Raw genomic sequence first — 17877 nt, 5'->3', positions numbered from 1 at the left:
CTTCTTAAGGAAGGATTTTTCTTAACCCCATCGCTGTGGGTGCCCAGCTAGCTGCCCTCCCCAGGGCTTCTTGAATGTCCTCTCAACATGGCAGCTGGCTTTGCCCGAGAGAGAGCAAGGTGGAAGCTGTGAGGGCTTTTATGACCTATCCTCGAAAGTCACACTCTTTCATTTTCACAATATCTGTTGGTTACCCAAGTTGACCCCATTCAGTGTGAAAGGAGATTGCACAAGGGTGTGACTATCAGGTGGCAGGAATAACTGTGGGCCGTCTTGTAGGCTGGCCACATTAACAAAGGACTTAAAGCCTATATTCTTAAAGACTAGATTAAATTAACTTTTAAAATAAATCATGCTGTTTTATAGGAAAAACTCCCTTGATCGAAACTTCACCAAGATTCCTTAATGTAAGCAAATGATAGAAACAGGAAGCTAGTTCCCAAGGCCAGATTTTGCTTATGCCTGAGCAATTACGGTATGTGTGCAGGAGCACCGAGGAGTTCACCAAGGATGGAACATGATGTTTCATTCCCTGAAACAAATAGTTTTGTATCTTATCAAACTCTGTAAGACTGGTGGTAAATACCAGAGTATTTCATGCCAATCTCCAACTCTTCCTCTTTCTTCCATGGGCTCCTGGGACTAATTCTCATCCACGGAACGTAAGTAGAAATGATGTGTGTCACTTCCAAACTGAGACAGTTAAGTGGAGCATGATTTACCCCTTCCTCTTCTCTCCTCTCACCTGCTGATGGAATGCACAGCATTGGTACAGGCACTAGAAGACAGCACAGCCACTAACTGGAAAGAGCCTGGATCCTTGAGTGAATGTATGGAGAGAGCTCTCTCCCTGCCTCCTGGGAGATCCCTGTGGAACTGTGATGACAGTTTGAGAAATAAACTTTATCATGCATGGTAAGCCACTGAAATGTTCAGGTTTGGGAACCGCAGCCAGCATTACTTGTTACCACTAATTTGAAGTATAAATCATATGTAAATCTTTGCCACTGTGGAATTCAATTTAATCATCACAAAACTGAATCCATGTCTGCTTTCTTTAATATTTGTGTTTTCTCAAGGGGCACACCATTTCTTAAATAAAAGCACCAAAGCCCCAGAACATGGTTCTAAGGTGCAAATTTTTAATGTGACAACTTATTACATGACATCCGGATCAAAAGAAGAGATAGGAAGGGAGGCTTCAAAAATAAAAAGTAAGTAAGGATTACAAAAAATATACTGCTATATAAAAATTGATCCAATGTATTAAAAAATTAAAAGAATCCTCTCTTAATAAATGTTAAGTACCACAAGGTTCTTTTTATATCCCAAGATTGGATCAGTAAAAAAATCTTTAACCATATACTTCTAGAATTAAAGGTCATCTCTGGAGACTTCAGTAGCATAGTTATAAATAGCTCCTATCATCTTGTCAGCACAGTTGAGGGTGGTTCTCTGTCCTTTTCTGTGAAAAAAAATAGATCACACCCTTGTTTGTGATTTGGACTCCATCATTTTTTGTCTTCCTCCTGTGGCAAATGAGCACCATTAGAAAACTGAGGCTAGCCCAGCCCATGTGTCTGCCCTCATCCCATTCACCTACTCCCTCCTTGGGCCAGGGTTGCTGCTTTTCCCTAATACCACCCACTCCAGGGGCTGCTGAGATTTCCTTGCGACCTCTTCAGGTTCCGTGTGATCCCAAACTCAAGCATTTGTTGACCCAGCCAGGAGGTGGAACTCCCAGCCCCTGGCAGGGCTTCGAGCCTGCTGGTTGTCCTGGCTTCGCTCTGTGCTGGCCACGTTTGTGGCACTATGACCTCAGGCTAAACAAATCTCATTTCTCTCTTATTGACCCTAAGTCTCTTCCATTATTTTCCCTTGTTGGCTCTGGACTTGCTCCCAGTGATCCCCTACTAATAAACTCTTCCTCTGGAGGCTCTAGAGGGGATGTTGGCTGGGGCCGGGGTAGACTGGGAGATGACATATCTCAAGTGATCACAGGACACAGTCTCACTAACATGTCTGGTCCTGCTGTTTCAGTCTCTGACGGTGAACAAAATGTTTCCTCTATTTTTTTTTTTCTTTAAAAAGACTAAGACAAATAAAGCTGGGTAAAAAAGCAATCATTTGCTTTGTGTTTTGGGACATTTCTTTTCTCTAACATCCTTTTCAAAAGCCGGAGCTCCCTAGCACAGTGCAAAATAAAATGAGTGACATCTTTAAAAGGGTTAGGGAATTGATGTACTGTAAAAGAATTTCCAGTACATTAAAGATAGTATTTTCCTTTCCATCATTATGTGTATAAAAGAGAAGCAGGTCACTGATGCAACTGTTTGAAAAAAAAAGGAATGTGTGGCAAAGGAATAGTCAAAATACTTGAACTGAAAACAAAGGGAAGTGATCATTTTTATAGCCTGACTTTGGTCACTGAACAGTTGATTTGATAATTCATTCTAGTACATCTGTATTTGCATGATCTGGAAGACATCAATTACTAACACATAAGAAATGCTGGGGGTTGGGGGGAAGAAGTAAACTACAGCTCCTTAAGTGTCTGATGAAGTTATCTAAAAGATTCATTTCCCTCATCTGAGCTGCAGTCCTGATGACATCTAGCATGAGTGCGCCATCTCGTGGCTTCCTAATTCCTGCCTTGGGTGGGAAATTTCGATTCAGTTTAAAAAGGTGTTTTGAATTTCCCATCAACTATAATAAAAGCGAGTTGAAAGAGTATTTCCATGGCATCCAAATGTAGCTATTTCTAATTACTTAAGCCAACCACAGTGTGAAAGCTCACAAGCTTCACACAATTTTTTTTTTGATTGTAGGAACTACCTACACCCCAGAACAAATTATTAAGACCTTATTGCTTATGCAGTTAAGAGACACTGAGCTGTACAAATTTCCCTGTGCCTGGTCCCTGGTCGCTCTGTGTAGAGCTTCCCTAGGCTTTGGGGGCTGGGACACTCCTAGGCAGGGGCAGGACCCAGAGCGGGATGGATGCTATCTCCTAGGGGCACAGAGGAGCAGTGGCCTTCAAGAGAGCCCTTTGGGTGAGCAGAGAGGTTGAGTGTAGGCCTAAGTCAGGTCCCAGGGGAAACATTCCCTGAGAGGAGTCAAGCCCCAGCCTTCTCTGAGGTTTCCCGAACAAAGGCTGCAGAGTAGTACGTTGGAGAGTGCAGGGTCCCCATCTTCTGAGTGCTGCTGTGGCTGGGGAAGCCTGGCCGAGTGGCTGGGCGAGGGGTGTGTAATCTGTGAAAACCGGGCTTTTCTGCATGACAGTGGGGGTGAGTATCCCTTGGGGAGGAGTCAGGCACAGCAGCCAGCCCCAGGCCTGGTGCAGCGGTCTGCTGGTGTGACCACAGGAAGCAAGGAAAGCCCACTGGTGCCCTCACCCCACTTAAGCAAATGCATTCATCCAGAATGAGGTGGGGAGCCTCCTCCATCAGGCATGGGGTCCTTTCTCAGGCACAGGTACTGACTGACGCTCTCCCAATTCCTTGGCTGAGGGAGGGGCAGGTAAAGGTTTCCTTAACCAGACCCAGTCTTCACGTCTTCCAGGGGTAACCTTTCATCTACACACCTCTAGAGACTAACCTGGCTGCTCTCACTTCCCAGCTTTCCTCACAAGGCACTTTTTACAGGGCTTTTGGGGGTGGAGGTGGGGGTGGGGCTGGAAAGCATCTCTGATGGTGGCGTCCAGCTTACAGGGTCAGGTGTCAGGGTGGAGGTGGTTGGAGGCTAGCTAACTGTGCATCGTGGCTGTTTACTAAACACACCAGTGGGCTCTGGAGACTCAGTCACTGTCTTCCAGGAGTTTAACTCCTAAGGAGAGGAGTTACACATTTCTCCTTCCTTATATTTGTAAGGGGCTAAGAGGTAGTGGTAATATTGGTAGCACCTAATAAAAAGACAGAATTATCCCCAAACTTAATAGCCATCCTTCTAAAACCAAAGGCTGATGTTATTCACAAAGCAACAATATTGACTGTCCGAATTTCTTGCTCTGAAATTTTGATGATCTTTGCTGGTGTTAGCTCTGAATGTGAAGCCTAGACACACCAACGTCTGGCTCTTTCTTACTTTACCTGGAATCTCCTCCCCCCTGTCACGTGTTCTAAAGGCCATCAGTACCCACCAAAGCTTGTCCCCAGTCCTCAGATCTTAGTGGCTCTGCACACCTCTCTGCATAGCCACCTACACTCTCAGCTGGGAGGCTCAGGCCAACTGCAGGGAAGTCAAGAGAAACTCAGGGAAGAAAAATCAGAAAACAACCTTCACAGTTTATTTTACAAGGTACCTTGAAATGACTACATGTTACATTGAGATCTATGAAAACACAGGACTGTACAGTTGATAAAACAGCTGAGCTGAGAAAGCTGCAAGTTGGTCAAACGCCTCTCTTTCCTTTGAAAAAGTCAGAAAAATTGAAATGTGTCAGAATTTGAAAAACATCTTCTACTTTCAAAACGAGAGTATTCCAAATAGTTGATATTATTTCTATTGGTATTTTTTTTTGAGATGTAATTCATATAACATAAAATTCACTGTTTTAACTGTATGGCTCAGCAGTTTTAAGGTCCTTCATGAAATTGTGAGATCATCACCTCAAACTAATTTTACAATGTTCCCATCACCCCTAAAGGAAAGCCTGTTGCCATGGCAGCCACCCCCAATTCCCTCTTCCTGCTCCCACCTCTGGCAACCAAATCTACTTCTCATCTCTGGATGTCTTTTCCAGGTTATTTCAGGTAAGTGGTTTCATAAAATGTGTGGCCCTCGGACTCTATAGTTTCTTTTGCAGCATGATTTTAAAGTTCATCCGTCTTGTCACATGACAGTACTTTATTCCTTTTTATGGCTGAATCTCCGTTGCATGAATCTATCACACTTTATTATACATTCAGTAGTTGATGGATCCTTGGGTCACTTCTACTTTTTGGCCATTATGAGTAATCCTGCTATGAACATTCATGTACAAGTTTTTGTGTAAACGTGTATTTTCAGAGCTCTTGGATATACATGTAGGAGTGGAATAGCTGGGTGGGATGGTGATTTTATGTACCACACTCTAAAGAACTGCCAAGTTCTTTTTCACAGCAGCTGCACTATTTTACATTCCCACCAGCAATGTGTGAGGGTTCTAATTTCTCTATATCCTTGCCAATCCTTATTATTTTCTGTTTTAAAAAATAATTATTGTTGCTATTATTATTGTTATTATTATTATTATTATTGCCATCCTAGTGAAGATGAAGTGGTCACTGATTTTTAAGAACAAGCATTAATGTAAATACAGACTGAAAACAAATGGATGATCTTTGGGCATAGATAAGATTTCTACATATTAGGATCAATTACAGTTTGACCTTATGTAACCAGAGGAGAATTAATTACACAGCTTGTTTGTATTCTGCTACCATGGCGTTTACGGAATCTCAGAGTCTTAGAGTCAGAACTGTCAGAGAGATTCCTCCCACTATGCAGGAAGGTTCTCTGCAATTTACCTGACAGTGAATCATTTCATTAAATTCATCCAACGACAGGGGACCCTTTATAAAGTCTTACCATTTTATTTATCATTTCTAGACTGTCCTTCCTTAAACTTGAAGTTTGGCATCTTACAACTTACTATAAAGTTTGAGATCATGTGAAAAATTTTAAGCTATGTCGAGCTACCTACCATGACCATGTTCTCAATATATCTCTCCATTAAGTTGTCTATCTTCAGACCTTTAACCTTTCCTATGAAGGCATAAGTTCCATTCCTTACCATCTCCAACGCCTTCCCCTAGATATTAAAATGTGTCAATATCCTTCTAACCATGTATCACTCAAATGTGAGCAAAATGTGCTCCAGGCAGTGGGGAATACAATGAGGCATTATTTGGCTGTGCTCCTGTGCTTTGTCTAAGAATGCTGTGGAAGACCGCAGGACTGTTTGCAACTGTGTAATATATTAGCTCAAATTGTGCTTACACCAATCAGCTAATATCCCCCAGGTGTGTCTGAATGACCTGCTGTTACCTCACTGTCCTTAGGCAGTTGGTTTTTAAAACTTTTAGGATTTCATATTTATCCCTATTAAATCTCATCATATAAATTTCTGTCTAGAATTCCAGTTTGTTAGAATCTTTTGGATTTAGGAATCTGTTTCCATTTCACTAAGTACCTTTCTCAGCTTTTTGTCAGTCATGAATTAAAAAGGCATTTTTATTGGTCTTTAACTGGTTCATTGTTATGAAACTGGTCGTAACAGAAAGCTCTCTCTCCTGGATAGCGTCTGTTCTTATATGCAGCACCATTACAGCAGTTAAAATACCTGTTCACTTGTCTGTCTGTCTGTTAAGTTGGACTCTGACTGTTCTTGTAAGTACCAGTCACTCAATAAATGTCTGCTGAATCAAATTGAACTGACTGTCCCTTTCCAATGACAGCCTAGAGCTTTGTTGATGACCACTTGGCAAACACGTAAGACACCTCTCGCCTTTCGCTAAAATCCCACTGTCACAGCTATGTGAAGTTATGATCAAGGGGAAAAAAGCTCTTCATTGACACCAGCATAGCTGATAGGTCGCCTCCTAACACACCTTCATTTCCCAGTTCTTATAATAACTGCTTATATTTGTTTTAGTCTTTTCTATGAGTACCAATCTGTGCTAAGCGTTTATGTACATTATCTCATCCCACCCTTATAGCAAATACATGAGGTGCACAGATTTCTGCTGACTGATACCTTTCTTTCAAAAGTGACTCATGTAAAGCAGCAGTTACCTCAGAGAAAGGAGGGATGTACTGAGGCCCAGAGGGACTAGTCAGGTCTCACACATCCACTTCTAATGCTTTGTTTCTTTTATCAAAAAAAAAAAAAGAAAGAAAGAAAAGTCTGCAAAATTATAAAATGTATATGTTCAGTCATTTGAAATGCTGGGTTCATGTGTGTTTTTATGTTCTTTATACTTGCATGCATTTTTCAAGTAAATGAATTAAATAAAAATTTTAATGTTATGCAAAGATATTGCACATGTTGGTAAGTGGGTGGAAATAGCAAACAGTTAACAATAATTCTAAGTTACAGGATCATGAGGGGTTATTTTTTTGTGCTCTTCATACCAAGTTCCATATTCTCCACAGAAAAAAATTTCTTTGACTATATCATCCTTTGTCTTCCAGTGTTTTAATATTCCTCCAGGAGTTTATATGCTCTAGCGCAGTGATAGTCTTAAGCATGATTAAACATGAAAGTACTCTAGATCATTAACAGTCCCCAGATTGCTATCAGCTTATTGGGGTTCCTTTCTGCTTGTCTGTTGTGTACCTAGTAGACTCTTCTTAACATTGCTTCTTCCTGTTTTGTCACCTGCTCCACTGTCCAACTTCCAACTTCCTATGTAATTTACTATGCCCTGCAAAACTAAGTAACTAGGCTTTTTAGACCTAAGGTAAAATAAATAGACTCTGAGTTAACAGATGTGTAGGAAAGTCCTGGGTCTTTAGGATGGGTTTTTTGATAGCTATTGAAGGCCCGTAGCAGGGAAAAAATATTCACCTCTGTGTTGGAGCTTATGAACCAGAGGGTTGAGATTTTTATAAATCCAAACATCTGTCGAGTGTATCATTCCTGTATATAGTATAAACTTATATATTTCTCAGTTTTACGTTTAGAGAGTATATGAAGAAATTACCTGCTTACTGCTGAAAAAAGTGCCTTGGAAATCAAAAACAAGACACATGAACCATTTGGAGAGGTTAAAAAAAAGTTTTTTCTATTTCCAGACTTTATTAGATGATGAAAGTCACAGCCTTCTGAATTTTTCCATCTGGCAGTTTTTATCTGGAGCAAACTCACTTCACAATTTGTGTCCCATTGGTTAAGCCATTTGGACCAGACATTATAAATTGATTTTTGAAAAGTAGTCTTTTAATGTATTACAATTGCAGCTGTTGATTGTTTAAGATACATTGTATGGTTGTTTATATTTTCCCCCAAGAAGCCAAAGATTGGATCTATTTTGTTGGGAGGCTGCAGATCACTGGGAAAGCTGTCTTTTGATTTTCAGAGTTGATGGAATTATGTTGATTGCACTTAAAAGTGGCTATTTATTTCACTAGCTGTCCTTCACAACAGAGAGCAATGAAAAACTGACTACATTGTATAGAAACATCCTTTGGATTATTTTTTTAAGAGTAAGAAAAGTCTGCCTTGAATCTTCTATATTTCTGTCCTCATTGTGACGATCACATCGAATATATAAATGACACTATATAGCTTCAAAACATAAATGATCACATTTGATTCCTGCAATGAACAGTATGAGTAGACCTGGCATGTGTACTCACCCAGAGAGGGAGAACCCAGCGCTGTCTTCCAACTCTTGGTGCCGGAGGCTTCTGACCACTCAGAGTAGCCATAGCATCCATTGTTGGCATGGCTGGTTTTCTGGAATCAAAGGATCCTGGCTGACCTGTGTTGGCACAACAGTTTTTAGTATGTTTTTGCCTCTTGTCAGTTATGATACAGATCTTCACTATAAAACTTCATTTTATAAATAAATAATTCCGAATAAGAAACAGGGGACCCCACACATAATTTATTACATAGAAGAACACAGTGAGCTGTCAGAATCTCTCCTTTCTAACCTTGGCTTTGAAAATGATAGATCGCCTAGTAACTGGCTGGCACATATTCCACTTTATTTTTCATGATCCATCATAGAAGTATGGCTTATAAAAAGGAAAATGGCATTTTAAATCATACCTATTTGTATGTACAGCTGGGAGTTGTTTTAATACCTCGATATAATTCATCATTTTGAAGTGAGCATTTATCTCAGTGGCTGTGATCTATAGTTTCTATGACTGATATGCCATGTGTCATATTAAAATTGACTAAGACTGCAGATGTACGTGATGAAGAGAAAACCTTGAAGTCTTTGTAGGAAAAGCCTGACACAATTAGATTATTTTCAAGAGATCTTATCTTGAGATAACAATGTAATGTGATCATCTTAAATTAAATATATTTGCACTCAAGAATGCTGAAAGGAAAATATCTCATTGGAAGTTGCCTCCCTGATTGTCTCTAACTCTCTCCCATTTTCTGTTTTTTAAAAATAAATTTCAATAGTGTAAGCTGCCTTATATCTTTATTGAAAGTAGGCATATTTTAAAAATAAGAGACATGCACACATTTAACAAATACATTGCATCAAGTATGGACTTGGCATGAAAACTAGGGTTTGGATATGCAGTCTTAAAGAACGTAAGTCTATTAGCTTTGATTGTCATGTCTCATATTAGTTTTAATTAGTGGACGTCTGCGTCTGTTAAGCTTTATTTTCTCTTAGCTTCCCCTCCACAATTTTCCCTTTACAGGTCACTGCCTGAGTTCATGCTGGCTTTGGTTTTGTTTCTGTCTCTCAGCTAGGAAACTCTGAGTTTTACTTTCAACATGGAAAAAAATTCGTGCATGGATGAAAACTGACATAAGTTAAATCACTTCATTCCTTTAGAACTTAATTAAGAGAATTGCAAAAGTGTTCGTTTAATTACATTTAAACACCTAATTGAAAATCAGAAGTCCACTAGCTTCTAGGTACACAGAAAGTTTGCGACCAACATCGCCCAAGGCTCCATTTCAATCTTATGAACTAGATCACTGATGGTTGGGATAATGGGTTTCCTATGTTTGATACAGTCCTTTTTTTCTTTGTTTAAGTAATTAATACATTGAGTCTAAGGTCCTATAACCCTCTGAGATCACTAGCCCAATTTTTATTCTTTCAGCAAGTAATGCTATTAATTACTATTAACATGAAAATGTAAAGAAGAAAGATCGTACAGAAATTAAGGGAGCGGCTGATTTAAGAAACCAATTCACAGAGGCGAAGCCTTGGATGAACAGGCTTAGAATGCTGGGCCCAAGTGGAGGGAGACACATGGTGATGCTGCTCTGCCCTGCAGGTGTGCTTGGGACTCTGAGCCCCCGGCCTAGGACGGGGGTGGGGCCCCGCAGCCCATGCCGATGCCTGGAGCCCTAATTTTGCACATGTAGCACATTATCCCTGATTTGTGCTGGGGTGGCAGCTGAGCTTGGCAGGCTTTGAAATGCCATTGTGAGACAAAAGACGGGTTTCTTTTGTCTCTCCTCCTTCCTGCTGCTGGTTTAATTGGGTCCTAACCAGATGACACGTGGCAGGATGCCAAGGCAGCACTGGGCTCCCACTGGTAGAAATAGTGTGTGTGTGATTAAAAGCGAAAACAGATGATGTATGATCTCTAAGTCCAAATATTTCCAGAGGAGGACTGCTGGAGCAGGTTTTGTGTTTTCTGGAACTTGCTAGAAGATAACTGAGGACCAAAGAATCACGTAGGATCTTCTTGGGGGAAGAGCTCTCCAATCGTTTGCGGGGCACTGTCCTAAGGCCTGTAAGTGTGTTAACTCCATTGTCCCTACAACAGTCCTGCGAGGCTGGGACCACTGTGATCGTTTCCCATTCCCACAAACGAGGCTGGTTGGTGGAGAGGTCGACCCTGCCCGGGAGCATGGGGTCAGGCAGCAGAGCTGCGGCCCGCAACGAGGCGCTGGCTTCAGGGCGCAGGCTCCCACCCACCAGACCCCAGCATCTCTCCGTTGAACTGGAGGTGTTGCTCTGTGGTTCCATGGGTGCTTCGCGGTCAGGAAGGAAAAGGCATCATTCCTCGCTCTGCTCAGGGCTACCAAGGGCACTATGGTTTTTACTTTTTAATTTTAAATGTGCTGTTTTCTTTCCTAGATATATCTGGAAAACTCCAGAAACATTTTCCCTGTTCTTAAAAAAAAAAATGTTTTTGTCTCAGAACAAAAATAGGGAAGGCAGGAGGAGTGGGGAGGTGGGGGAATGTCAGAGGGCTTCTCCGCCTCTCTCTGTCTCAGGGCTGTTCTGGCTGTGGGTTCATTGCCCGAGGCACCAGCCCCATCTCGCAGGTCCTCTTCCTGCAGGTGATCCCTCCAGGGAGGCCCCGCTCCCTCCCCTCCAGCCCTGGGGGCCGGGAAGGCAATGGCTCATCAGCCATTGCCTCACTGTCTCCCTTGGTTTTCCCGTGGGCCTATCAACTGTACAGCCAATTGCTTGTTTTAAAATCCCATTATGAAAATACCTAGCATGGTGTCATTTACCTGACTGGACCTGTCTAACACACCCCATACTACCTTCCTTAGAATGTGGCAACATGGGGGCGTCTCTGCCTTCCAAGAGCAGAGAATAGATTTAGGAAGAGCCATTCTATTCCTTTTCAGTCCAGATATTTACAGAAATATGGTGTTTAGTTAGCCCAATGTTTCCGGTTTGTGACCAGAAGTCTATTAATAAACTCAGAGTGCCAAAGAGTGGAAAGAGATTGCACTTAGTGTAATGCCATCCCGCCACCCAGCCCTCCAAACACCCCCCCACCGCGACTCTGCTCATAATTCCATGCGTTTTGTTGTTGCTGGTGTGTCTAGTCACCAAATCTGAGACTCAGCTACTTCTTTTTTTCCAGAAAGTTTCCCACCAAAAATGCAGAGTAAGTTCTGGTGAAGTCTCCCAGCCACCCAGTGACAGCATCAGACTGCAGGGATTCTCTGCAGCGAGAATCCCGTCAGCTAACACCAAGGAACCTATCCTGGGCCATGCCGCGTGCTAGCTGCCAGCACACACAGCCGAGCTGGACTTGTCCCTGCTCTAGGACAGGGCCTGACCTGAGTTAGAGGAGGGCAGGTGCCACAGGAAGGGACACTGTGGACACTCAGAGGATTCGGGTGAGCACAGCCTTGGCCTTTCCCTCCTGAAGTCTAGATGGAGAATCTGGGGAGACTTCAAAAGGCCACAAGAAGGTGGGCCTTAAGAGATGGGAAGATAAAGCTGAGAGAAGTCATATTCTGGGTATGAGCAGAGAGGACATCGATGTGGGATCGGGGTGGACAGAAGATAGTCCAGTTTGACTAAGCAGGACCCTGGGGGGGAAGCAGACCATCTCGGTGATGGTCAGACACCCTGATTCCTGGGCTTGTTCTCTTCCCCATGCTCTCTGTACACACGTGCAGTCCAGCACGCTCACTCTCTCTCCCTCCCTCCCTCCTACACTCCCTCCTTCCAGGTATCTGAGTCTGGCAGAGCTGGTCCTTGGGGACTAGGAGGCACTATTACCACCTGTGTGACTCACATCCCCAGCTCCTCTCTGCTCCCAGCCCAATTTGCCCTCTTCCCCTTTTCCCCAGCTGCCTCCCTCAACCTCACTTTGGGGGTTTATTTTCCAACCCTTTGGTGGTCCTGAAGTTTGCTTGCTTGCTAACTGACTTATACACTGCAGGCTGGGTCCAGGACAGCATGGGATATAAAGTAAATGCAAATTGACTAGAAAGAAAGGCCAGAATAAACACAAAGACCTCAAACTAACAGTTTCCAAGGCTGTGCCTCCACTGAACCGTCCTCTATACTCCTTCTCAGCTCAGAGCAGGCTGCAGGCTGCACAAGGATGTGTGGGGAGTTGGGGAGAAGATCTCTTTATTCCTTCTTTGCCATTTAAACACTGATGTGACCTCAGGGCCTTCCCCAAGGAGCCTGTGCTGGGTCAGAGGGCCTCTGCCATGGGGGTGGCCTGCCCTCCCCTGCTTTTCCTCCTCTGCAAGGATGCCCCTGCTGCCTCAGCCCCATCACCCCTGAAGATCTGTTCTGTCTTCCTGGGTTCCCATCCTCACCTTCTGAACACTCTTCAGGAATCACAGCACGAGCCTCCACAGGGAGCGTGTGTCTGGCCCACCCCAGCTCAGCACCACGGAAAGGCCCGTTGGTTAATCAGCGTGAACTCACACCAGATCTTCTTTATTGGAACAAGACCTTTAGACCCAGAGCTCAGGGGACTGCTTTATAGTAGCTGCTTCCTCTTAGTCAGCCTTTAGAAAGTCAGACGTCTGGGCTCAAAGCCCAGATTTGTCACAGAGATAGTTCTGTAACCCTGGATAGGCTACACCCCTCTGGACCCCTATTTCTTCAGCCATTCAACAAATATTCACATAGCAGCCACTGTTCTGGGCACCAGGAACATGACGAATAAGACGTCTTAGAATTTACAGTCTGGTTATGGGATATGCTCAATATGTATTTTAAAAATCAGGGCAAAAGAAATACCTTAGGAGAACAATCTGGTAATATCTAGTTGAAATATGAATGCCTTTTGATCCAGCAGTTCTACACGTAGGTATTTACCCTGAAGAAATTCTTAAACATTAACATATGGAGAAAGAATGAACATGAAAGAATTTAAAATGCCAACCCACAAAAGAATGGATAATGTGAGACGTATTCCCACAATAGTCCACAACAGTGGAAAAAAATGAATTAGAGCCTCCCATATCAGCAAAGACTCTCACAAACATAAGGTCAGCTTAAAGAAGCATGTTGCAGAAAAATATATAAAGTATTATGCCCATCTACATAAATTTAAAATATGCAAATACTATATTATTTAGTGGCAAAACTATTTTTTTTATTGCATGCAATTGAATAACACCAAACTCAGGTTAGTGCTTTCCTTTGTGGAGTTGGGGGAAAGGATGGAATTGGGGAAAGATACATAGGGACAACTGTATGATAATGTTCTATATCTAAGACCTAAGCTTTGAATACATAGTTATTCACTATAATATTCTTTATATTTTTTTGTGTGTATTTTAAATGTTGCCTTATAAAATTTTTTTAAATGTATTATATAATGACAGGTGCTATAAAGACAAGAAACATTTGACGTGATCAAGAGCAGCTGGTGTGGTGGGTATTTAGATTGGGTGGTCAAAGAAAGCTTCACAGAATGACTATGTGAAGGAGCCGGCCACACTAATATCTGGGGAGGGAGCCTTTCAGATAAAGGGAACATTTAGTTCAGAGTATGAGGAGCTGGGAAGGGTCTGAGGTTGTACACTACTTGCCAGCTGACGAGGTAGCCTCCGGTTTTGTGGGTGCTAGCAGAAGACACGAAACACCTGGGTCAGAGCAAAAGATTTCATTATTCGTGGTGGGAGGCAGCGTGAGCTTTGTGTTCATGGTGCTTGTCTATGCCCCCTTCCTGTGGGTGATGGTCAGAGGTAGCATCAGTAAGACTTGTTGATAGAGTCAGACGTGGGGGAGAAGAGAAAGATAAAAAGTTAGGATGCTTTCCAGACTTGGGGCCCCACTCAAAGGAGAGCAAATTGAGGACCCAGGCAAGGGGTGACAAGGATGCATAAGAATGACTTTGGGCATAATAGACATCTAAGTGGAGGTGTATGGGAAGCAGTTGCGTGTAAGTGTTTGTAGTTTAGGGGAGAGGTCCCCGCTGCAAGCACTGGCACTAGCAGACAGCAGTGAGATCGATGCACTTGCTAGAGAATGCTTTCCATGTTTTCCTAACTCACCTGCTCACATGGAACACTTGATAAAAACACAGTGCACAGGTCCAGTTAGGATCTTGCATTCTAAAGTTGTATAAAATATATACATATATTTTGCATAAATTCTTTTACCAGTACTTATTGAGGGTCTATTATGATTCAAGCACTGTGCTTGGCTGTGTTGGGGGAAGCCATAGCAGCATTCGTTCTGTGATCGTGGAAGAAGGCCAAGAGAATCACAGAGATTTTTGGCACTGGTTTCACTGGACTGATAGACCTGTATACAAACTTGTCATTATAAGAGAAAAACAACTCCCTTATTTTTAAAGCCACTATATTTGGTGTTTATTTGGGGATTTTTGTTTGTTTATTACTTTCTGCTGAAAACATTCTAACCTGACACATGTATCTTATTATTATATTTATAAATCTAGTAAATTTAAATAAAATAAAACTAATCCCTTTAAGAAGAGAGGCTTTGTTTAATGTTCAATTAACTCAAGCTGAAAAAAATCTAATTCCTTTAAACTATCAGTTTTATTTAGAAGCACTATTTATTTAAATTTCTTAAACATTTTAAACTCCTTGTGTAGACTTAATCATCATTAATTTTCTGTTTTAACACTTCAAAAATTGACCTGGCAAGCTTACACCCAATTAAGCCAAAGTGTTCTCATATACTTAAACATCTTTTCTAAATTTAATCAATCAAACTTATAGTGAATCTGTTCTAAGTGTTAAGTGAGCCAAGTCACATTTTCTTACAGCTCTCAACTTCCAAATCACAAGCCTGAAATCAATTTTACATTTTAAATTGGAATTGTAAATTTTAAAAACACTTAAGTCACTTAAGTAAGAAACATACACAAGGTTATTTCTCAAGGTAACATGAAAATATCAATATTAGGGATTTGATTTATTTCAGCCACTCCGTATTTAATTCTAAACATTCTCTGACTTGGAAAGTCACTTACTCAACAAGTGAATAGTCTTTTTTTTACCCCAAGGAACTCAAAGTTCCCTATCCAAGAACTCATGACAACAATATGGTGGACATCATAGATAAGCTTAGGAGCAAAGCCCCCAGGGAAATGAGCACCTGACCCTTTCTGTGATCACTATGGCAAGAGGGGACACCCTCCAGAGAAGTCTAATTTTGAAACCATATTCCAGTTACCTCTAAACTATTATTCTTTATTTTTAATGATTAGCATAGAAGGAAGTCAGCAGCTCTTCCTCCTCCCAAGTTCGCCAACTTCCTTTATTACTTCACTGGCTACTATGTTTATTGGACACTCTGCAGACATTGCTCACATATTTCCATGTTACCCTAAGGGCTTTCAATGTGCTTGCATTTAATCCTAAACATTTGGCTCTGGGCCATGACTCTAAAGTCATAATAACACAAACCACTGCTTCCTTGTGACTTTTTAGGAATTCCTAAAATGGGATTACAGCAGCTCATATTTCATCAGAACTACTGTATTTAATTTGGCAAGATCTCCATTTTGGGTGCTATTCTCCCTGGAGCGAGCCCCTGACATCCTGTAACTTAGCTGAGGCCACCCAGACGGCACTGATCGGGTCTCAACCCGATCTCAGCCTGTTGCACCTTCTCTGCACTCCTGTGCCAGGCCTCTCTTACCATCCCCACCTCCCTCCCCTTCTCTTTCCTCATCGCCTGCACAGGTAGCTAAGCAGTTGTACTTCTGAATGGGAGTAGCCTTTTCTGCGTGGGAGGGAGGGCACCGTAGCCGCAGAGCCTCGGCATTTGCTTTAGGCTTCTCATCGTGCCCAGATACGTGTGGGTTGACACAGTTGTTCCCACTTCACCAAATTAGAAGGGAGTACTCTGCCCCCTATCTGGCAAAGTAAGTTTTTTATTTACCTTATCTGACAAAATAAATGGTATTTCTCATGCCTCGCATGCAAAATATTCACTGATAATGATGTTTTTCTTCAGGTTATAAATATTCCAAAAAGATGTGTACAAAATTTAAGAACTATGTATTATACCAGTCTGACTACTCTTTGAAAACTCCAATATTTAGAGAAATCCATTAGTGGATCATCTTTCTAAAGTGAGTAATCACCCTCATTTGTCCATTGCATAAACTGCAATATTCTTTATTGGGGTTTGCCCATGTTCAATAACCCAGTTCTCCCAGATTCACTGACCAAAGATGTCCGTCTTCCTTTCATAGGGCTGAGCAAATAAAAGGTGGAAACTGGGGCTTCCCCTCAGTACTTCTGAAACAGTAATTTCCACTGTGTGGGCAGAAGCAGGAACATCTCATATTTGTATTGATTTTCTTGGCCCAAATTGATACTGGATTTAAAAGCTGTTATCAGACAAATATGAACAGATCTTACTGTTAACCTCTCAGAAGAGAAGCTTCGTGCCTTTCACCATCCTATCCTAGTTTCACCCATGTTTTCACGCTTCCTTCCTCTCCCTCCTTTCAGTCATACCCAATTTTATTTCCCAAGTTCACAGTCACTTGCTCTTGGGGAGAGACTTCTAATGCTTACCCACAGCTGGGTCTTCGCTCCTTTCAGGCACAGATGGCATCTCCCCCAGAGGGTGACCCCACCACCTTCCACTGAGGCCATGTGACCAGTCTTGGCCAGCAGGTTGTGATGAGGAGTCACTCCCGGGCTAAGGCATGTAGTTGGTGGGGTGAGCACTGCCACTGTTTTCTCCCTCTGAGTAAGGAGGCCACGTGCTCTTGATAGTGTAGCCACACGACAGCTGAGTCACGCATAGAGAACAATGTTTTGGAGGGATTCCAGCGTCTGTGCGGACCTTGCCTGCCCCAGAAATAAGCTTTTATTATGCTGACTCACTGAAGAGTTAGCGTTGCTGATTGCCACAGCCTGGTGGTTCTCAGAGCAGCAGCATCGACACCATCCGGGAACCTGCTAGAATGCAGCCCTGCTAAACCAGATGCTTTGCAGGTGGTACCCCGGGGTCTGCGCCTGAACAAGCAAGCCCTCCACGTGGCTGTGATGCAAACTGACGTTGGAGGACCACTGCCCTGAGCCATCCTGGCTCTCACAGCAACCAATGAAAACATCTCTGTTGGCAAAGTGGGAGTCCAAGTTCATCCTAACAAATAGACACAAATCATTTTGTAAGTTTAATTAATTATTCTTCCTCACAGTGATGAAATTATTCAGTTATTTCCCATTTTATGGTCTCAAAACTATAAAAGGATCTAGAAGCCTGCCAGACCACTCTTTCTACCTTGAACACAGTCCATTACCTGACTGCATTTAATGAGCACATAAAATAAAGTTAATAAGAGCTAGAGGTTATAGAGAGAAGGAAGAAAATTAACTTCACCCTTCCAGGCACAGCTGCTGGCCGGGGGCTGTGTTGATCCGCCCAATCATGATGCAGCAGCAGAAATTAGTGTGGGGTGTCCTTGGGGCAGCAGCAGAGCCAGAAGCTCCTGGTTTCCCCAGGAACCCCCCACCCACCCCAGAAA

General features: G+C 42.4%; 1 protein-coding gene across 5 annotated transcripts in view; it reads right to left on the bottom strand.

Annotated features, from left to right (window-relative positions):
• The window catches only part of IYD (iodotyrosine deiodinase), a 107844-nt gene that overhangs the window by 68086 nt on the left and 21881 nt on the right, over positions 1 to 17877 (bottom strand). The window contains exons 6-8 of one of the 5 annotated variants that reach the window (XR_012124316.1): positions 16919 to 17495; positions 8341 to 8465; positions 1225 to 1465 (exon numbers count right to left, since the gene is read on the bottom strand). The gene's annotated coding sequence lies outside the window, so the exon portion shown is untranslated. Of the gene's footprint in view, positions 1 to 1224; positions 1466 to 4271; positions 4408 to 8340; positions 8466 to 14921; positions 17496 to 17877 lie in introns of those variants that run through there. The other 4 variants (XR_005062543.2, XR_012124315.1, XR_005062542.2 and 1 more) reach the window with 4 other exon arrangements.

This window comes from Manis javanica, chromosome 13 (genome assembly GCF_040802235.1).
Source record: "Manis javanica isolate MJ-LG chromosome 13, MJ_LKY, whole genome shotgun sequence".
Classification (NCBI taxonomy): domain Eukaryota; kingdom Metazoa; phylum Chordata; class Mammalia; order Pholidota; family Manidae; genus Manis; species Manis javanica.
Note: the sequence above shows the minus strand (reverse complement) of the source record. Positions and strands in the feature narration are given on the sequence as shown.